This window comes from Phyllobates terribilis, unplaced genomic scaffold, assembly GCF_046119375.1.
Source record: "Phyllobates terribilis strain yellow unplaced genomic scaffold, ASM4611937v1 Scaffold_8__6_contigs__length_399053987, whole genome shotgun sequence".
Taxonomy (NCBI): Eukaryota; Metazoa; Chordata; class Amphibia; order Anura; family Dendrobatidae; genus Phyllobates; species Phyllobates terribilis.
In genome coordinates this window covers 140,384,812-140,407,783 of record NW_027362768.1, presented here as the reverse complement: position 1 = coordinate 140,407,783, position 22,972 = coordinate 140,384,812, and the positions used below count along the sequence as shown (strand labels likewise).

Below are 22,972 nucleotides of genomic sequence, written 5' to 3'. Positions count from 1 at the left end.
TTGGCAAATATCAAGACACACTCAATAAAGGAGTGGTTCTGCAGGTGGGGACCACAGACCACATCTCAGTACCAATGCTTTCTGGCTGATGTTTTGGTCACTTTTGAATGTTGGTTGTGCTTTCACATCCCTAACTCCGGAATGTCAGACTCAGGGTGCACTACCTCCTCATTCCCCACAAACACACAAAAGGTAAACCAGTCTGGTTCTGGGTATGGTGATAACTCATCAGGGTTAACTGGTTTCTTTTCCGAGCCAGCGAACTTGGAACCCTTCCCCCACAGATCCCAAAATAAACAAAAGTCCCGGCCTATAATGATGGGGTGCAACAAGTTCTGAACGACGCTGAACTCGTGGGACTCAATTCCATGGGCCATTTCAATGTCCACTCTGGCCATGGGATAGTCCTTCTCATCACCATGAATGCACCGTACGCTGACTTTTTTCCCCGGATCAGTTGGAGAGGAAAGGTGGCCCTCACAAGGGTCACCACACTCCCGGAGTCTAGCAGTGCCATTACCTGCCGCACATTCACCTTCATGTGACATGCTTGAGGCCCCTCGCTGGTTGGACAGTTCACACTTCAGGCCGGATACGCATAATATGAGCAACGGCGTCCTATGCTGCAGTCCATCTGCTCGGGGATCAGGGGACAACGGGCGGCTATATGGCCTGGGCCATGGCACCTCCAGCAAACAACATCACCCGTAAAGACCTTGGGCACCACCTCCCCCTCCCCTTTGGACCTTGGACACCCCACCCCCTTTTGGGCCTCCGCCCATTGTTGGGACCCCCAGTATGGCGTGGGCTTACCTTCAACCCCCTGGTATCTTTCGACCAGTTCATCGGCATTCCAGGGATCACCCTGGGCAACCCAAGTCTGTATGGGCCTCGGCAGGGAGTGCACAAACCGGTTCATCACTGGCTGCAACCACTTCTGGACAAGGTGCAAATGGTCAAACATCTGGAAGCGAGGTGGTTTGTCACAGTGATATGCCCAGTGGTGGGCCCGCTGCGCCCCGATAGCCATTGTCACCCCCAAGCGCGCCAGAATCTTGGATTTTAGCTTGCCATACACTTTGGCGTCCTGCAAAGCTAAATCATAGTATGCCTTCTGGGGCTCCTTCATCAAGTATGGTGCCAGTACCTCTGCCTACTGCTCATGCGGACGTTTCTCCCTCTCGGCGACCCATTCAAACATCATCAGAAAGGCCTCTATGTCATCCCCCGGGGTCATTTTCTGCAAGGCCCGTCTTACCGCCTTCCGGACGTGGGAGTCATTAGCCGAACCTGGGGTTGGGGCGCTCGTCCTGCCCTGGATGGCAGTTGCCAGAAGCTGCATCAGCTGCCACTGGTGCTGCTGGATCTGCTGTAACAACAGCCTGTTGGTCTCCTGTTGCTGCTGCTGCGACTGGACCAGGTGTTTCATCAGGTCCTCCATTTTGTCCGGTGATGCTTGCTGGCTTGTTGAAGACTTTACCTAGGACATGCAGTCCTCTTTGTAGCAGCTACACGTATCTGCTGGGAATGCTGCCCGCACGTCTAACTAATTGTAGGGATTGTACTCACTTAGGTGCGGTGGGAGGCATGTTCCTTTAAATGTCCACAACGGTTTATTTTCTTCATAAGCCGGTCAAAAAGCAAAATGCAAACAAATAGCCTTAGATGCAGGCAAGAAAAAAGGAAACAGTCATTTTAGCAAAGTCGCTGGTTAGCCAGCGCTGTGATCACACAGGTTGATAGGCATCCAGCACACGGCCGAGTCTGGAGACAACCACACACAGGAAGCCTTCTTCCTCCAGACACATGTGGCGCCCCTGAGGGTTCAGTCGCCACAGGGGTACTGAACCTCATTAAGAGGTGTGGTATCTCCTCTTCCAGGTAAGGATGGAGCATCACCCAGGACCCCACTTCACACTCAACACTACACCACTCCGGTCCTGCAGGGGGCCTAAATGCAACAGGGTGCTGCCCCGTTCCGGGATAGAGGAGATGGGGGGGAACAAAAAATAGGGGGAACCTAGTAGTGGGTGAGGGTGGAGGAAACACTTACAGGAAGCACTGATAGAATCATATATAATAGGTGGCCATCTTAAGTTCAAGGTCCTTTGATTGTGGTCTTCTGTCAGGGTCCAGCAAGAGTCTGTAGCTGGCTGAAGATTCACGGTCCTCGTTCTCAGGCCTCGAGACGAGGAGCGGGTCGGAGTTAACCAGTGTCTCTGCCCGGTCAGGGTCCCGTTCTAAGAAGGCCCTGGAGGGGAGCAGAGGAGATAGGCTCCACAGGCAAAAGGATCCCAGGGGGACACGGACGGAGCGGAGTCGCCACCTGTATTCTTCACTCTGGCCAAGCTAGAGGGATTCCTGCTGCAAGAGGGGTGACCGGCCCCCGATATCTGACTGTGTACTTCAAGTCACTGTTGGAAAAGCCCGGCGGCTTAGTGGATCCCAGGGGGAACACAAGCGGGAGGAGAAGGAGAAGGAGAAGGAGAGGAACACACCAACGGGGTCCTGACAGGTGCTCCTGATCTACCTGGGAAGTGCTGAACCCCCTTCCTGGTGGCCGCAGTACGCCGTGTGTAGCAGAGGGAAGCTTTGCGGCGAAAGTCCATCTAAAGTGAGTAAAAACCTGGATGACTTCATTTACCGCCTCCGCTTGGTTATTCCCGCGCGGCACTGCACCCACCATCCCTCCACACAGATCATCTAACCCTGCCCTGAGGCCTACTCCACCTGTGGGGAGTAGTACCAACCGAGCTGCCAGAACATCAGCCTCAGAGGACTGTAGCAGCGCTGGTGGCCCTCACCAGAAACCACAGGTGGCGTAGTCGAACAACCACTCATCCAAAAGCCCATTATTTTTCATGTGACAGCCCTGGGCACGGAACGGGTCAAGGCCGCGACTGCATCCCCCCCCCAACATCTGCAAGGCCCGGCTCCGAGTATCCCCCATCTGCTCAGGGAGGGCGTCACACACACAGACCATGTGCCAAACAACAGCCTCCAGTAAATAGGCTGTTAACCACACCCAGATGTGAGGTATGTGGGTAGCTAGACCCTCCCAACTCTTCACAGCTACCAGTAACGCAGTCCCAGGTGCACCAAAATGATCCTCTTAGTGCTTATGTGCACTAGAGAAAACACTCCGGGTTACATCAGAGAGACCAGCCATCGCTGTGACACATACATCCCATCGACTACGCGACCATTAGCCACCTTACAATATACATACTGTATACATATATACACACACACTTATCAACCGTTACAATGTGCTGTATATTGCCCAGGGAAGCTTGGAAAACACATAGTATGTGCCCACTTTTGGGAGTGATTTTAGTAATCCAGACCCTTTTACGATCTGATTTATGGGATTGTCCCAGCAGAAGCCGGGCCATTGGCAAGTATGCATCATAGAAGTGATCCACGTATTTGGTCCTATTAACAAGAACAGAAAGCCTTGCAAATAGCAGATCCATTTCTGCACTGAGAAACAAAATTTGTAATGGGACTCCCAACCTAACATTTACCATATAATAGTGGTGTCTTGTCTTCTCATATGGCACAGGAGCCTTTTTCTGCTCCATGGTCTATTTGCAATTGCTACATATGCCCCCTCTATAGCTACACCTCTGTTAAAAGGAATCTGTTACCAGGTTTTTGCCACCTAATCTGAGCATAATGAAGAAACAGAGACTCTGATTTAAGTGATGTGTCACTTACTGGGCTGCTTGCTGTAGTTTTGAAAAAAAAAATCACCTTTTTATCAGCAGGAGATTATCACTAGAGGACTAGTAAACCTGCTGTCATGTAGTCCTGCATATTCATGAGCTCTGTATAACCCTGCCCCATCACTGATTGGCAGCTCTGCCTATGCACAGTGTACACAGAAAGCAGCCAATCAGTGGTGTGCGCAGGGTTATACAGAGCTCAGCATTCAGCAAACTGGTAGATCTGCAGCAGATAAAACAGTGATCGTGTAGTGAGCTGGCCGGCTCTGGCTGTTCTGTGATAATTGATATAGAGCCTGTTACAGAAGTGATTACACAGGATGATGTTGCCACCTTGTGGCCAGAGGTTGCACCTGCGCAGGGTGTGATGGCAGAGAAAAAGACTGAGCCTCCTGTGTCCCGCCCTAGAGAGTCACGTGACCAAAGTGGGAAGCAGGAAAAAGCGCGCGTAGAGTCTGCTGTGGTCTGTGAAAAGAGCCAAGACGGTGTGCAGGCCCTCGTGTGTGGCGCAGGAGAGACTCTCAACGTGATTTCTTCTATCTGACACCATATCCTCGGAGCCTTCCCCAGCTCCTGCACTGCTGAAGGATTCAGCTGTTACACTCCTTGCTACTGGAGTGTGGACTACATAAGGGAATCTACAAGAACTACTACCCGGATCAGAGAGACTGTAAGCGGGACCTCTGGCGAGAGGCCGAAGTATCCCTTCCTTTCTTTCCGCGAATTCTGCTGTTCCTGTTTTTTTCCCGGCTGGGACGCCCTCCTGCAAAGACAGACAGGCCTGCGACGGGGGACACATCCTTCTGGAGTAAAGGACTGGTAACGTGTGAGTAGGAACAGTGAGGGTCAGCTTATCAGTACACGTTATTACTGTGCATATTTACGGTTGTCATTTATTGTTTTTTTCTTTGCTGTGTTAAAAATGTATACGAGTAAAGATACGGTTATCAAGATAGAGTCTGTGTGTGGGGATCTTGCTGGGCCAGATCATAGATACCAATGCGCGGCCTTGCCCGCGGTCACTTCATCTGGCGTAGTCGGCAGGATCTGTGACCAACAGGATTCCCACCCAGGCCATGTGTACAGTCAGAAAGCCCCGCCGGTGTCTATTGTGAATCAGGTCAGGAAATTTGGCGGACGAAACTACCCTGTACCAGAGTGGGCGGAACAAGTCCAGATACTGGGGGAAATGTATAATATTGACCCTAAGACCTTGGCAGAAATGGCGGTACTGACGCTAGAGGGGGAGGCATGGACGACAGTCAGACTGGAGACGGTCAGGGGCCAGCGTACAGTAGATGATTTGGTGCGGGTGCTGGAGAACACCTATGGGCCGACCACATACCAGGGAACACTGCAACACATGTTCTTTAGACGGACGCAGCTTGAGTGGGAGGATATTCCCCAATATGCGAACGCCCTTCAGGTACTCCTTGAACAAACCTGTGGAAAAGGGGAGCAACTAGCTGGTATGGCTTCTCGTGACCTGGTACTGAGAGACCAATTTGTAATAGGACTGAGAGACCAGTATCTTAACCGCACGTTACAGGACTTGATCCGGATGATGCCGGCTCTTACTTTTGCTGAAGTCAAACAGGAAGCCATAGAACGTTCAAGGGGACCCGTCATGGATGTGGGGATTCAAGGTGCTGCGTGCAGATCCATATCTGACATTAAAAATCCGAACAGTGACACGGAAGACCTGAAACAGATGGTAGCAGACTTACAGAGACAGATATTACAGTTAACATTAGACCGACAGGGAGACCAGCGAAGACAGCCTAGTCGTCCCGTGGGACAGTGTTGGTCATGCGGTGATCCTCGCCATAGGGCAAATCGTTGTCCTCAACACTTCCCTCCGCAGCAACCTCCGCCGCACCAACGAACAAACCCTCAGTCACCCCAGCGAAGGGAATTTCGATCAGACCAGCGAATGGAACCCCAGCCATATCCACAAGCAGAGCTACCACGCCGGGCCTCACCACAATGGCCGCCGTTAAACTAGACACCCCTGCAGCTGAGGCTCGCGCAGCAGGGGAGGCCAAGGAGAGGGGTGTGGAAAAACAGAGCCGATGGCGGAGTGCTCTTGCCTCGAATAGCCCGACACTTGAAGTTGTCCTGGAAGGAATTGCCGTACAGGGACTGATGGACACCGGGTCACAAGTGACCACGATCTCTGAACAGTTTTACGAAAATTACCTCAAACCAAGAACTGCTCGTGACCCAGACACCGCCATTAAGATTATTGCGGCTAATAATCTACCCATGCCAGTGACCGGAGTTGCTTGGATGGACACAAAGACCTGCAGACAGGACTTAGGGAAACGAGGGATCGTCATCGTCAAGGAAGGTTTCGGCTCCGAAACCCCAGTGATAGTTGGAATGAACATCTTGAAAGACCTAGATCTTTTGCTGTTGACAAGAAAAGGACCCAAATACTGGCAGAAAGTCACCAAACATAAGCCGACTCGTCTGGCATTCCAGCGCGTAATCCGGACCGTTGGACTTCAACAGATGGCAGAGGAACAACTACCCCTAGCCGCCATTACGGTGCCACGCCGTACCCGGATTACTTTGCCTGCTGAAAAAGAGACAGTCATTTCCTTACCCCTTAACACCCACCGACAACTTGAGGGGGTTGAAGTGTTGATCGAGCCGAGGACCCCAAGTGAGGGTAAGCTAAACCCACTAGTTGCTCGCATTCTAGCCGTCGTGAGGAACGGGAGAGTCCCTGTCAGGCTAAACAACACCGCAGACGTAGGCCTAGCCCTTGAAGCCGGCACTCAACTTGCCCGGGTATATGCTCTACCCACGGAAGTGAATCCCATTGGGCCCCTAGAATTCACCCCGTCTACAGAAGGCGACTGGACGGTAACCGTCTCAGCCATAAACGCTCAAGTAGACGATGAAGACATTGGGCGAAAACTACGGGAAAAAGTGCAGCTAGACACGTCCCAGTACACCAAACAAGAAGTGTCTCAAGTGGAGGAACTCCTGCGGGAACACCAAGACTCCTTTGCAAAGCATGACACAGACTTTGGGTGTACCACCAGTATTCAGCACGAGATACCCACGGGCGATACTCCCCCTATCCGCGAGAGGTACCGGCAGATACCACCTCAGCAATACCAGGAGGTGAAAAGCCTGTTAGAATCTATGCTACACGCCGGAGTGGTACGTGAAAGCCAGAGCCCGTGGGCTGCACCCGTGGTGATAGTCAAAAAGAAAGATGGTTCCCTAAGGTTTTGCGTGGACTACCGTAGGCTGAACGCTTGCACTATCCGGGACTCATATCCACTTCCTCGGATCGAAGAGTCACTGACCGCCCTGAAGAAGGCCAAATATTTTTCGTCCCTAGACCTGGCCAGTGGATATTGGCAGGTTCCAATGAGTGAGAAGGACAGGGAAAAGACCGCCTTCATCCTTCCCATGGGCCTGTATGAGTTCGACCAGATGCTGTTCGGCTTGAATAACGCACCGGGGACCTTTCAGAGACTAATGGAACGCTGTCTGGGGGACTTCAACTTTGAGTTTACGCTGATATACCTTGACGACATCGTGGTATACTCCGCCACCTTTGAAGATCATCTTCACAAGCTTGGCCAATTGTTCCAGCGCTTGAGGCGACACGGCTTGAAGTTGAAGCCCAGCAAGTGCCGTCTGTTCCAGCAGGAAATCGACTACTTGGGTCACCGGATCTTGGCCGAAGGCGTCCAGCCCTCTCCGGAGAAGATAGCAGCCGTTCAAGAGTGGCCGCAGCCAACTACCGTCAAAGAAGTCCGGGCCTTTCTGGGGCTAGCAGGCTACTACCATCGGTTTGTCAAGGACTTTGCTCGGTTTGCTGAACCACTGCATGAGGTTTTCCGAGGGACCGCGAACAGCCCCAGAGGACGACGCATCAGTTGGGGGCCTGACCGAGAAAAATCCTTTCAGGCACTTAAGGCTGCTCTAACATCACCCCTTGTTCTGGCATATGCAGACTACACATTACCGTTTCAGTTGCACACCGACGCCAGCCTTCAAGGTCTAGGGGTGGTCCTCTCTCAAGTTCAAGATAATAAAGAACGCGTGATAGCCTATGCCAGTAGGTCTCTCCGTGACACCGAAAAGAATCCCGTCAAGTACAGCTCCTTCCGCTTGGAACTCTTGGCTCTGACTTGGGCTATGACTGAGAAATTTGCCGGCTATCTGACAGGAGCGGAGGTGCTGGTCATGACGGACAACAATCCTCTTGCCCACCTAGAGAATGCCAAACTAGGGGCAATGGAACAGCGCTGGATGGCCAGGCTCTCTAGATTCCAGTACAAAATTAAATACAGAGCGGGGAGCGAGAATCAGAATGCTGACAGCCTGTCTAGAGTGACATCATCCCCGCCAGTGGGGGACCGGGATGAAGAGTTGGAGGAAGATGAGATGCCTGACTTTGCCCGGCTCGCAAAGCAAATAGAAGATAGCCGCCAGTATGCGGTAGGAGGGATTGAAGCCGTAGTGGGATCTACCCTGTCCCAGCAAGAATGGGCCAAGCTTCAAGATCGAGATCCAGAGCATGTCTTATTGAAACAGTATGTGAATAAACAAGAGAAACCGCCCTCCGAAGTGAGAGCCCGACTATCGACCGGAGCCTTGGCTCTGCTTGCCCAGTGGGATCGGCTGATCGTGAAAGATGGAGTCCTGTGTCGCAGGGCCCTTTTATCCCATATGCTGGAGGAGCGTTTGCAGAATGTCGTCCCGGTGCAGTTGGCCCATGAAATGGTAGGCGAAGCTCACAGGAGGAACGGCCACTTCGGCATAGACAAGACCCTCCGGTGGACCCAGCAGTTCATTTTTTGTCCGGGGCTCCGTAAGTTGGTTGAAAACGTCTGTCAAGCATGCCGTACCTGTGAATTCCACAAGTCCGCGGAGCAGCGTGCCCCCGTCCAGACTATTAAGACGTCGAGGCCCCTCGAGCTGTTGATGGTGGACTATCTGTTGATCGGAACGGCGAATAGTGGCTACCAGTACTGTCTGGTGATGGTGGACCACTTCACGAAATTCGCTGTCGCTGTTGCTACCAAGGATCAGACTGCTGAATCAGCTGCACAGGCTATCTGTCAGCAATTCGTTCAGGTCTACGGGTGTCCGGAGCAGCTACACTCTGATCAGGGGCCTTGTTTCGAAGGGCGAGTCATTGAAGAACTCCAACGGATGTATGGAATCAAGAAGTCCAGGACCACCCCTTACCATCCACAAGGGAATGGCGCGTGTGAACGCTTTAACCAGACCCTCTTACAACTGATCCGGACTTTGGCTGAAGACAAAATGCCCGACTGGCCTCGATTCCTCCCGGAACTGCTGTGGGCCTATAATAATCAGGTCCATTCCGTCACCGGATACACCCCATACACCCTTCTCTTTGGCCGTCCAGGCAAAGACATCCATGAGTTGCAACTATCTAGCTCCGAAGAAGATACCTGTGGTACCTATCCTTCCTGGCTACAAACACACCGCCAGAGAATGGAGACTGTCTACCGGCTAGTAGGCCGACAAATTCAGGATCAAGTGCACGCTGACCCACTTCCGGTACAAGAAAACCCTCTGAATGTAGGTCAACTGGTCCTAGTCCGAATAAAGAAGCCACAAGGGAAACTCCGGCCCAAGTGGGAGACCGAAGTCTATCGAGTAATTGGACAGCCGTACCCCGGTGGCCCCGTCTATCGAGTGCAGGGCGAAGACAGCGGCAGCATCCGAACTTTGCACCGTAATATGTTGCGCCCCTGCCGTTCCCAGCCTGACTCCCCTACTGTGATACCTAGAGAGATGGATATCACTAATACTGTCGGAGACACTGACCCCGGGGATGTAGAGACTGAATGCATGCCTACCCCTGTCCGTCCGACTGACGCACTTGAACCGATTACCTCCTCTACTGACATGTCGACTGGGAAAGAGAGTGGGGTGACTGATAGGAGAGAGGGGATCCAACCCGTTAGGCGGACAACGAGGACCACTGCAGGGGTACCTCCAGGACAGTCCTACAGAGACCAATATGTGTGGCCCTCTTCCCAGCCGCCCCCTGTCACATCCACAGCCATCGCCACCCTGGAGCCGGTCGTTGGCAGGGACTGCCAACCTTTGAGTGGGGGGGGCGTGTAGTGAGCTGGCCGGCTCTGGCTGTTCTGTGATAATTGATATAGAGCCTGTTACAGAAGTGATTACACAGGATGATGTTGCCACCTTGTGGCCAGAGGTTGCACCTGCGCAGGGTGTGATGACAGAGAAAAAGACTGAGCCTCCTGTGTCCCGCCCTAGAGAGTCACGTGACCAAAGTGGGAAGCAGGAAAAAGCGCGCGAAGCGTCTGCTGTGGTCTGTGAAAAGAGCCAGGACGGTGTGCAGGCCCTCGTGTGTGGTGCAGGAGAGACTCTCAACATGATTTCTTCTATCTGACACCATATCCTCGGAGCCTTCCCCAGCTCCTGCACTGCTGAAGGATTCAGCTGTTACACTCCCTGCTACTGGAGTGTGGACTACATAAGGGGACCCACCAGAGCTTCTATCCGGATCAGAGAGACTGTAAGCGGGACCTCTGGCGAGAGGCCGAAGTATCCCTTCCTTTCTTTCCGCGAATTCTGCTGTTCCTGTTTTTTTTCCGGCTGGGACGCCCTCCTGCAAAGACAGACAGGCCTGCGACGGGGGACACATCCTTCTGGAGTAAAGGACTGGTAACGTGTGAGTAGGGACAGTGAGGGTCAGCTTATCAGTACACGTTATTACTGTGCATATTTACGGTTGTCATTTATTGTTTTTTTCTTTGCTGTGTTAAAAATGTATACGAGTAAAGATACGGTTATCAAGATAGAGTCTGTGTGTGGGGATCTTGCTGGGCCAGATCATAGATACCAATGCGCGGCCTTGCCCACGGTCACTTCAATTGTATCAAAACTCCATCAAGCAGCCCAGTAAGTGATATATCGCTGCAATCTAGGTTTCTGCCCATACATTATGCTGCTATCAGATGAGACAGCAAAAACCTGGTGACAGATTCCCTTTAGGACTTAGTAAAACCATGTATTCTATGGTCTTTCATAATTTTTAAGGTTGAAGGTAGACTTAAAGAGGTATTCTCATTGCCAAGATCCTATCCCAATATGTAGTAGAGAAATAATAATAGCAAATACCTCCAATTAGAAATGTAGTATAGTTTTTCTGATTCACTATGTCTCTTTCCTCATGTGCATGCATTGCAGGACCTTAAGTATCCATGGTTACAACCACTGATATAGTAACAGCTAGTTGCTAGTGGTCGTAACCATGTATACCTAAGGTCCTGTACTGCCTGCACATGAGGATAGAGACATAGCGAATCAGAAAAACTATAGTACATTTCTAATTGGAAGTATTTTATAATATTAATATTATTACACCTACTACATATTGGGATAGGATCTTGGAGATGGGAATACCCATTTACATACATCGAATTCAACCTATAACCTAAGATATTGACCCAGAGGAAGGCAAAAACCCCATGGGGTTGACATTAAGAGCTCCATATTGGGGGAAAAAAAATCATTCCTTCTCAACTCCATATACAGCAATTAGACAAATTCCCTGGATCAACGCCCCATCACAGAATCGAATGCCCATTCATATAAATTCCTCTGTAGGAATTTACAGCCAATCACCAATCATGTTCCCATCCCAGCCGATCACCAATCAGGCCCTCATTTACAGAAATTAATGGAAAACCTTCATAAGCCCCCTTGGAAAGAAAAAAAAAATGCAAGTTTTAAATGGATCCATAGGCGAAAAAATGCAAAATGAATACGATGGTTAAAAAGAATAAAGCTGACACTTTTATATACCATATCATTGAACTATATGACACTTTCATAGATTCAGTGACACATTGCACAATAAAAATGCTTTCATTACAGATTCCCATTAGTGATACACAACAAGCAATAATAGTTTTCATTACCTCTCTGAGCTATTTTAATTTGCCATGCTGTGTTATTTAGATATTACTGAATCCCGGCTTTCTACAACCCTCGTTTCTCTGCCCCCTTAGTCTTATTTTTTTGGGGACAGAACAGCGTCCCTGCTGCGAATTACAATTGTATTTTGTATAAATGTATGAAATCAGCGCTGTAGTTATATGATAGAGGTCTTCTATATAAAATATGTTAACATTATGGTCATGGCGTGAGAGCTATAAAAAATGAAGCTGTGAAATATAGATTTTGGGAAGTTGCACAGAAAAAGCCTTGGGTTCCACATATGGCTCGCAGACCACCAACTGTTCCGCCATGTCATATCATAATTCTTATCATCTACCTGCATGGTTGGTGGAAATGAACACACCATGGACATATTTCATGTGCAGACTGACCTAGTTAGTATGAGTAATTATGCTATAAGTCTTTATGTTTTCCACATGCTTATTATTTAAAGGGAATGTATCACCTATATTTTTTTCTACTAATTAAAACCAGATTCTGGTGTATATTCTTTTTAGTCTTGTAAGCGCAATGGGAAGAATGCTTTGTTCTTTTCCTATATTTTTGTGTTACGCTGATATACCATGTGAATCGGTATGACAAAATGCTCATATTTCGTACAACCGGGTGAGACCGATGTACCCTTATCTGCCAAGGCAAAGAGACAGTTGAGCAATTTTTATCATATGCAAACTAGTGCTGGATCTCACTATGAGGGGTAACTGTGGGACTGGCTGAAGAGGAAGGTGTGGCAAATGGTGGTACGAAATGTTGACTAACTGGCAAATGAGTCACGTGATTGTCTGAAGAAGATGGAAAAAGGAATTTTCCTCCCAAAAATTGAGGAGTAGGGCTAGAGAAGAGAAGGGAAGACTAGATCCTCACAAATTATGGATTGTTTTAGACCGAATCAGTAACCCCTGAGTGAAGAAGGCTAGTGAGTCGTGAGAGTGAAGATGGTAGAGAGAGCAGGTTGGAGTTTCCTCACAGTGAGAAGTGGTTTGGTTTCAGCCCTGGGACTATGGTCAAGTTGACAGCTGGATGAAGAGCAGTGATGACTTAAAATAGAAGAGCCTAAGGCTGGTAAGAGACAGACACCCAAGAGGAGACTATTCGGAGACCGTGTGACAGGTAGGTGAATGCCCAATGAAGAGAAAAGGCTTCAGTTGTGTCTAAGACTTCCAAGAAGTGACAGGTGTAAGCGAGGACCTTAACGAGTATCTTGAAAATGCTGTGAAAGTATACAATGGAGTAGAGGTGATGGCACAAGCCCTGGTGGAACACAGACCATGGAGCAGGAGAAGGCTGATGATGTGGTGTTCTGAAGTTCACGTTCTGAAACATTATCAAGTTTGGCACCTCTATATTGGAAGACCTGTATATAAATCAACCTCTTGCTATATGATTTCCTCTGACGTAGAGGGTGTGAAAGACTGTGCCCTCATCCACCCTTACAGTATGTTTGTATTTGCAGATTAATAATTTTTTCTTCTAATTTCAATACGTGATTATGGGGCAGCCCATGTTGCTGTTAACAGCATTTAAAGATACGCTTTACAGACGCCATGTGGACCATAGGAAACAATAGCCTGATGAAGTCCATTGACTTCTAAGGGAGATTGTTGTGGACAAGTTCTATGGGAGGAACAGGAGCTGAACCATGGCTATCACTTTTCTCAAATGATAGATCATCTGGTTATACATACAGTACAGACCAAAAGTTTGGACACACCTTCTCATTTAAAGATTTTTCTGTATTTTCTTGACTATGAAAATTGTACATTCACACTGAAGGCATCAAAACTATGAATTAACACATGTGGAATTATATACTTAACAAAAAAGTGTGAAACAACTGAAAATATGTCTTATATTCTAGGTTCTTCAAAGCAGCCGCTTGATGTATAAAGTGGTGTAGGGAGCTGTAACAGTCACTGCTCACTGCACAGTAAGCACAGTAATCACTCCCCCTGTGCTTACACGACATCCTGCTTTGTACACACGCTGTGGAGCAGGCTTTCCGGCAAGGTGCAGGGCGAGTGATAACAGTGCTGTTCACAGACTGTTCACTGCCCCTACACCACCCCGATGACTTGAAGTAAGCGGCTGCAGGGATAATCCAACTTAATTTTCTCCGTGTAGCTGCTCTTACAGAAAGCCAGCTGAACATGTTTAAGATTACCACTGTGTCTGCAAGCAAGTAGTATTATTTTAATTTCAAGGTTCCCTTTAAGTTTTTTTTTCATGCTAAGCTTTTATTTTTTTATTTTTGATGTCCCTCTGCAAAGCAGTCATCAAAGCAAAAGGTGGCTACTTTGAAGAACCTAGAATATAAGACATATTTTCAGTTGTTTCACACTTTTTTGTTAAGTATATAATTCCACATGTGTTAATTCATAGTTTTGATGCCTTCAGTGTGAATGTACAATTTTCATAGTCATGAAAATACAGAAAAATCTTTAAATGAGAAGGTGTGTCCAAACTTTTGGTCTGTACTGTATATGGTTACATATATATATACAGTATATACACTGCTCAAAAGCATAAAGGGATCACTTAAACAACAGAATATAACTCCAAGTAAATCAAACTTCTGTGAAATCAAACTGTCCACTTAGGAAGCAACACTGATTAACAATCAACTTCACATGCTGTTGTGCAAATGAAATAGACAATAGATGGAAATTATTGGCAATTATCAAGACACCCTCAATAAAAGAGTGGTTCTGCAGGTGGGGACCACAGACCACATCTCAATACCAATGCTTTCTGGCTGATGTTTTGGTTGCTTTTGAATGTTGGTTGTGCTTTCCCACTCGTGGTAGCATGAGACAGACTGTACAACCCACGGAAGTTGCTCAGTTAGTGCAGCTCATCCAGGATGGCACATCAATGTGAGCTGTGGCAAGAAGGTTTGCTGTGTCTGTCAGCGTAGTGTCCAGAGGCTGGAGGCGCTACCAGGAGACAGGCCAGTATACCAGGAGACATGGAGGGAGCCGTAGGAGGGCAACAACCCAGCAGCAGGACCGCTATCTCTGCCTTTGTGCAAGGAGGAACAGGAGGAGCACTGCCAGAGCCCTGCAAAATGACTTCCAGCAGGCCACAAATGTGCATGTGTCTGCACAAACGGTTAGAAACCGACTCAATGAAGATGGTATGAAGGCCCGGCATCCACAGATAGGGGTTGTGCTCACAGCCCAACACCGTGCAGGACCCTTGGCATTTGCCACAGAACACCAGGATTGGCAAAGCCGCCACTGGCACCCTGTGCTCTTCACAGATGAAAGCAGGTTCACACTGAGTACATGGGACAGACGTGACAGAGTCTGGAGATGCCGTGGAGAGCAATCTGCTGCCTGCAACATCCTTCAGTATGACCGATTTGGCAGTGGGTCAGAAATGGTGTGGGGTGGCATTTCTTTGGAGGGCCACACAGCCCTCCATGTGCTGACTGGCATTAGGTACCGAGATGAGATCCTCAGACCCCTTGTAAGACCATATGCTGGTGCGGTTGGCCCTGGGTTCCTCCTAATGTAATAGTGGGGAAGGACGTAACCTTCCCTTGGCACTGAGATAGTTAAAGGAAGTGTTCCTTAAGTCAGACCTCTCTGAACTGTTGGTAGACCAAGCTAAGGGGTTAGCTTTAGTGGTCCAGTCAGTAGAGTAGAGGGGGAACTTAGTGCCCTGATCAAGCCTTGAGTGATATAGAGCTTGTTCCTGGCATAATTCCTTGTGGGCTGCAGTACCTTAAACAGCCACAAGATGCCACTGTCCTGGGTGCAGATGTCAGGTTGAGTCTGCTAGCAGTGTTACAGACAGTGATGAGTTACTGCTTTGTGATGACAGCTCACTGAGGGTGGGCACATTAGGAAAATCTCTGTTTAAGTTTCCAGAATCAGGAAGTGATTCTTCAATAAGAGATAGGATAGAGAACCATACAGGCAGCCTGAATATATATTGGCTGCTAGGGTAGACGGGAGCTCCATACCCTCAGACAGTGGGATCACCAGTGTGAAAGTCTCCCTACGCAAGAGCAAGAGTCCTGTTAGCCGGCCGGAGAAACTCATCAAAGGTAGTGAGGACCCGGGGCACTTCTAGTCTGCAGGAAGCAGAGGAAGATAAATAGGACTCCAGGCTAAGACGTGGGGGAGAGATATCGGATCCAGATCACTGTTGGTATTGCGGAAGAGTCTCTTGGGCCAGAGATTAGAGTCACAGAGATGCTTCACTTAAAGAGGGAACCAGGGCTGAAGGAGTTGCCAGCGCCTGTGAGAGAGATGATAACCTGTCGGGCCTTATCCATTATATCTGCCTGTAAATATTGTATATATTCCTCTTCCCCAAGTAAAGTTCAAGTTCTGGTTAAGAACCTCGTGTCCTCTGAATTTATTGCTGCCCTGGTCCCAGAAGAGAAATGCCTGGAGACAGCAGCGATCGGATGGCTTGAAGTAAGTGAAGAGCACCACATACACAGCCACACTTCAGAGGGAGGACACGTATTGTCTGTAGGGTGCCAGAGCGAGAGGGGGCTACAGCTCACCCACGACTACCTCGCTGGGGCACCTTACACTAATGCAGGACAATGCCAGACCTCATGTGGCTGGAGTGTGTCAGCAGTTCCTGCAAGATGAAGGCATTGAAGCTATGGACTGGCACGCCCATTCCCCAGACCTGAATCCGATTGAGCACATCTGGGACATCATGTCTCGCTCCATCCACCAACGTCACTTTGCACCACAGACTGTCCAGGAGTTGGCGGATGCTTTAGTCCAGGTCTGGGAGGAGATCCCACTGGAGACCGTCCACAACCTCATCAGGAGCATGCCCGGGTGTTGTAGGGAGGTCATACAAACACGTGGAGGCCACACACAATACTGAGCCTCATTTTGACTTGTTTTAAGGTCATTACATCAAAGTTGGATCAGCCTGTAGTGTGTTTTTCCACTTTAATTTTGGGGGTAACTGCAAATCCAGGCCTCCATTGGTTAATAAATTTGATTTCCATTGATGATTTTTGTGTGATTTTGTTGTCAGCACATTCAACTGTACAGAAGAAAGTATTTAATGAGAATATTTCATTCAATTACATATAGTTTATAAGGCCAAAAAAAGACAAGCGTCCATCCAGTTCAGCCTATTTCTTGTGCACTGCAGCTATTCCGCTATTCCTATACCATGCGGTATAGGCCAATTTACATCACTGTGGAAAAATTCACTTCCCGACACCAATCTGGCAGTCAGATTAAATCCCTGGATTAATTAACTAAGCATAAGATGTAATTTTATTGTTCTCAAGAAAGGCGTCCAGGCCTCTCTTGAACTCATTAAGTGAGTTGGACATCACCACTTCCTCTCCCAGAGAGTTCCAGAGTCTCACGGCTCTGACCGTAAAGAATCCCCTTCTATGCTGGTGCAGGAACCTCCTTTCCTCCAGACGCATAGTGTGCCCCCTCGTCTTTGTCACCATCCTTGGTATAAACAGGTCATGGGAGAGATCTCTGTACTGCCCCCTGATGTATTTATACATGTTTATGAGGTCTCCCCTAAGCCTTCTCTTTTCCAACGTAAATAGGCCTAATTTTGACAACCTCTCTGGGTATTCTAGTCACTCCTGTAACGGGTCTGGGAGGCGGAACCTCTGAGCAACTTATACAAGGGGGCGGTCCTTGTAAGGAAGCGGGTGGCGACCAGGGAAGACAGGCAGGTAGTCACAGCAGGTGACCGGGACAGTCTCTGGGTAAATGGGCAGGAGGTCACGGCAAGTGACCGGGACAGTCTCTGGGTAAACGGGCAGGAGGTCACAGCAAGTGACCGGGGCAGTCTCTGGGTGAACGGGCAGGAGGTCACGGCAAGTGACCGGGACAGTCTCTGGGTAAATGGGCAGGAGGTCACGGCAAGTGACCGGGACAGTCTCTGGGTAAAGGGTAGGTACGACCTGTGACGGCTGAGCCTCCAGGTAGGCTAGCAGGCAGATGGCAGATGCGTGCTCCCAGGTGAGCAGGCAAGAGTCTCTGGATTGCAGGTGGTCACAGCATGTGACGGCGGAGCCTCCAGGTAGGCTAACAGGCAGGTAGCAGATGAGCGCTCCCAGGTGAGCGGGAAAGAGTCTCTGGACTGGCAGGTGGTCACAGCACGTGACGGCGGAGCCTCCAGGTAGGCTAGCAGACAGGTAGCAGATGAGCGCTCCCAGGTGAGCGGGCAAGAGTCTCTGGACTGGCAGGTGGTCACAGCACGTGACGGCGGAGCCTCCAGGTAGGCTAACAGGCAGGTAGCAGATGAGCGCTCCCAGGTGAGCGGGCAAGCTGGTCCATAGACAGACTGACTGGTGTCGGAAGGCAGACCGTCGGACCTCAGGCTAGCAAGCAGGTAAGCGGATAACAGGCAGGAATCAGACAGCAAACTGGCAGGAGACTGGCAGGTAACTGGCAGGTAACTGGAAACGGGACCTGAGGGCTGAAGCAGAGTAGTGAACAGTGCAACAACATTGCTCGGGCACCTCCATTTTGGAGGAGGTGCCTTATATATGGTGAAGTCCTCCGGCCATTTGCCGGGGACTCTTTAGGATGGCGCGCGCGGCCCCTTTAAGAGGGGGGAGCGCGCGCGCGCGCCCTAAGCACCGTGGCCGGGAAGGAGCGCGCGCTGCCAGCAGAGCGGGAGGAGGACGCCGGGCTCGGAGCGGAGAGGTGAGGGGAACAGCGTCCCTGCCTAGCAGAGGGCAGGGACGCCGACGCTACAGTACCCCCCCCTTTAGGCCCCCCCTTTTTTAGGCCAGACAGAAATTTAGCAAGGATGAGAGGGGCATGGATGTTCTCCCGGGGCTCCCACGTTCTCTCTTCAGGACCAAACCCCCTCCAATCTACTAAAAAAAAGGTCTTTCCTCTTACCCTTTTTGTGGCCAGAATGTTCTCTACCTCAAACTCGTTTTCAGGGGAAACCGGAGCAGGAGGCGTACCTGTAGACTTGGAAAAAGAGTTAAGTACCACGGGTTTGAGGAGAGATACATGGAAGGAGTTAGGGATCCGTAAGTTGGCCGGGAGTTTCAATTTATAGGCCACCGGGTTGATCTGACTGATGACCTCCAGAGGACCGATGAACCGAGGCCCTAACTTATAGGAAGGAATCTTGAGCCGAACATACTTGGACGAGAGCCAGACCTTATCCCCTGGACGGAATTGAGGAGGATCCAGACGTTTTTTGTCAGCATGTCTTTTCATATGCTCGGAAGACTGAAGGAGTGCGTACCGGGTACTCTCCCACATGGAGGAAAATTTGTTAACAAGAGATTCTGCAGCCGGATTATCCACCGAGGTGGAGACGAGAAATGGGATCCGAGGATGCTGACCGAAGACTACAAAAAACGGGGATTTGGAGCAAGATTCGCTCTCGTGATTGTTGTAAGAGAATTCTGCCCATGGCAGGAGATCCACCCAGTCAGAATGGTGGGCATTAACGAAGTGCCGGAGGTAACTGGTCAGGATCTGATTGATCCGCTCCACTTGACCATTAGACTGTGGGTGGTAAGCGGAGGAGAAGAACAGGGTGACGTCTAGCAATTTACAAGTGGCTCTCCAGAAACGTGAGGTGAACTGTACCCCACGATCCGACACGATGTGGAGGGGCAGGCCATGAAGACGGAAGATGTGGCGGATAAAGTCTTTAGCCAGCTCGGGTGCAGACGGGAGGCCTGGCAGGGGAATAAAGTGAGCCATCTTGGAAAAGCGGTCAGCGACCACCCAAATGACCGTACAACCGGCAGAGACGGGGAGATCAGTTATGAAGTCCATAGCAATATGCTGCCAGGGGGCAGCAGACACAGGAAGCGGAAGGAGGCGACCGGCTGGCAGGTGTCTCGGGACTTTGTTGCGGGCGCAGGACACACAGGCAGAAACAAAGTCTATGACGTCCTTGTTCAGGGTAGGCCACCAGTAGTGCCGGGTAATAAGCTGGAGGGTCTTTTTCTGACCGGCGTGGCCAGCTAGTTTAGACGAATGGCCCCAGTGTAGGATCTTCTCCTGATCAGGTACTGAAACGAACGTCTTACCGGGAGGGAGACGATTTAGACTCACGGGAGCCACCTGCATTACTCTGGCGGGATCGATGATATGTTTAGGTTCTTCCTCGAGATCGGACACCAGAAAGGATCAGGACAAGGCGTCTGCTTTGATGTTTTTGTCAGCCGGGCGAAAATGAAGAACAAAATCAAAGCGAGCAAAAAACAAGGACCACCGGGCTTGGCGCGGGTTAAGTCTCTGGGCATGCTGGAGGTAAGCCAAGTTCTTGTGGTCAGTGTAAATTATTACCGGGTGAAGAGCCCCCTCGAGTAGGTAACGCCACTCCTCCAATGCCAGCTTGATGGCCAATAACTCTCGGTCTCCTATGGAATAGTTGCGCTCAGAAGAGGAGAAGAGTTTGGAGAAGAAGCCACAAGTTACCATTCCCCCGGAAGACGATTTTTGGGTAAGTACCGCTCCGGCTCCAGAGGAGGAGGCGTCAACTTCCAGGAAGAACTGCTTGTTGCCGTCCGGGCGATGCAGCACCGGGGCAGAAGAGAAGGCCTGTTTTAAGGAAAGAAAGGCCTCCTCTGCTTCGGGCGGCCACTCTCTGGGATTAGTGCCCTTACGGGTGAGCGCGGAAATTGGGGCAGTCCGGGAAGAGAAGTGCGGTATGAAGAGGCGGTAGTAGTTGGCGAAGCCCAGGAACCGCTGAATAGCCTTCAACCCCTCCGGTCGAGGCCATTTCTCGATGGCAGACAGTTTCTCTGGATCCATTCGGAGGCCGGTCTGAGAAATAATGTAGCCCAAAAACGGAAGCGAGGTCTGCTCAAAGAGGCACTTCTCATATTTAGCGAAGAGGTGATTCTGCCTGAGCCTGAGCAGGACCTGACGAACATCCCTCCGGTGAGTCTGGAGATCCGGAGAGAAGACCAAGATGTCGTCCAGGTACACCACTACGCAGGAGTAGAGAAGGTCCCGGAAGATGTCATTGACCAACTCTTGAAAGACGGCAGGAGCATTACAGAGACCAAAGGGCATTACCAGATATTCATAGTGGCCGTCCCGGGTGTTGAATGCAGTCTTCCATTAATCCCCCTGACGGATACGGACCAGGTTGTACGCCCCACGGAGGTCCAGTTTGGTGAAGATTCTAGCCCCCCTCAGACGATCAAATAACTCCGGAATGAGCGGAAGGAGGTACTTATTCTTCACAGTGATCTGGTTAAGGCCTCTATAGTCTATACAGGGACGGAGAGAGCCGTCCTTCTTTTTAACGAAAAAGAAGCCTGCTCCCGCCGGGGAGGTAGATTTCCGGATGAATCCCCGGGCCAGATTCTCCTTAATATATTCGGACATCGACCGGGTCTCAGCAGCGGACAATGGGTAAATACGCCCACGGGGAGGCGTAGTACCGGGTAACAGGTCGATAGGACAGTCGTATGGTCTATGAGGGGGTAATGTCTCTGCCTTCTTTTTATTAAAGACATCAGCAAATGACCAATAAGGAATCGGAAGTCCAGGTAGATTAGTTGGGGTAGGAGAAGGACGGACGGGATGAACGGGAACCAAACAAGTCTTATGGCAGTCCTGTCCCCAACGAAGGACTTCTCCGGTCTTCCAGTCAAGCACGGGTGCATGTTTCTGGAGCCAAGGTAGGCCTAGTAAGAGGGCGTGAGAGAGTCCAGGCAGAACATGAAAAGAGATGCTCTCAGAATGTAGCATTCCCACCTGCAGAGTAATGGATTCGGTGATGAGTTGGATGGGACGTGGTAAGAGGCCCCCATCCACGGCAGCAACAGATAAGGGTACAGCCAGAGGTTTGGTGGGAATGCGGTGTTTTCCTACCAGGGACTGTGAAATAAGATTCCCGGCTGCTCCAGAGTCAAGTTGGGCTAGTTCGAAAAAACGGTTCTCCCCGCAGATAATTGAGACTGACAGCAGCAGAGATGGAGAGGATTTATTCTTGTCTAGGTCGACCTCTCTGAGCGAACCTAGACACAGGCGTTTCCCGACCTCTCCGGGCAGGTTCGGATCCGGTGCTCCTTGCTACCACAGTAGAAGCAGCTCCCCTCGGCACGGCGTAAGTCCTGACGGGTTTTGACCATCTTGGTCTGGTCGACCTGCATAGGCTCAGGAGAGTGTACCTGGGGAGAAACGGAGGGAGTGACGGGTTTATGGAAGGTAGGAGCTAGACGTGGAAACCTCCTCTCACGGGTGACCTCTTTGGCACGCTCCTGGAACCGTAGGTCAATCCGGGTGGCAAGAGTTATTAAGTCATCGAGAGTGGTAGGAATGTCCCGACCGGCGAGTTCATCTTTAATACGGCCGGACAGACCCTCCCAGAAGACAGACACCAGAGCGTCGTTATCCCAGGCCAGCTCCGAGGCAAGGGTACGGAACCGTATGGCATATTGGCCCACGGTGAGACTTCCCTGACGGAGGCGTAGCAGAGAGGATGCGGATGAGGTCTTCCGTCCGGGTTCGTCGAAGACTTTCCGGAAAGCCGTGAGAAAGGCAGGCAAGTCGGACACCAGGGGGTCTCCTCTCTCCCATAGAGGATTTATCCAAGCCAGTGCCTCCCCCGTGAGATGGGACATGATGAAGGCTACTTTGGCCCGGTCGGAGTTAAACTGGTGGGACAGGAGTTCAAAGTGCAGGGTGCACTGGTTTATGAAGCCCCGAGCCAGAGCGGAGTCACCTCCGAAGCGAGGAGGTGCAGAAAGCCGGGGTCTGGAGCAGGATACCATGGTATTGGTGGGCAGCAGAGCTGCCGGGTTGCGAGTCAAGACACTAGCGGTGGTTGCTGGTGGAGCAGTCAGAGTGTCCAGGCGAGAATTGACATTCCGCAGGTGACTCAGGATGGACTCCTGTTGGGACCTCTGACGGGACAGTTCATGACAAAGGTCCGAGAGCGAGGGAGCTTGGGTGCCACCGGGTTCCATGGCCCGAGCAAACTGTAACGGGTCTGGGAGGCGGAACCTCTGAGCAACTTATACAAGGGGGCGGTCCTTGTAAGGAAGCGGGTGGTGACCAGGGAAGACAGGCAGGTAGTCATAGCAGGTGACCGGGACAGTCTCTGGGTAAATGGGCAGGAGGTCACGGCAAGTGACCGGGACAGTCTCTGGGTAAACGGGCAGGAGGTCACAGCAAGTGACCGGGGCAGTCTCTGGGTAAACGGGCAGGAGGTCACGGCAAGTGACCGGGACAGTCTCTGGGTAAAGGGTAGGTACGACCTGTGACGGCTGAGCCTCCAGGTAGGCTAACAGGCAGGTA

The 22,972-nt window shown here is 50.5% G+C and overlaps 1 protein-coding gene across 4 annotated transcripts in view; it reads left to right on the top strand.

Annotated features, from left to right (window-relative positions):
* The window catches only part of PAPPA2 (pappalysin 2), a 331,936-nt gene that overhangs the window by 153,579 nt on the left and 155,385 nt on the right, over positions 1–22,972 (top strand). The gene's annotated exons all lie outside the window — the stretch shown is intronic.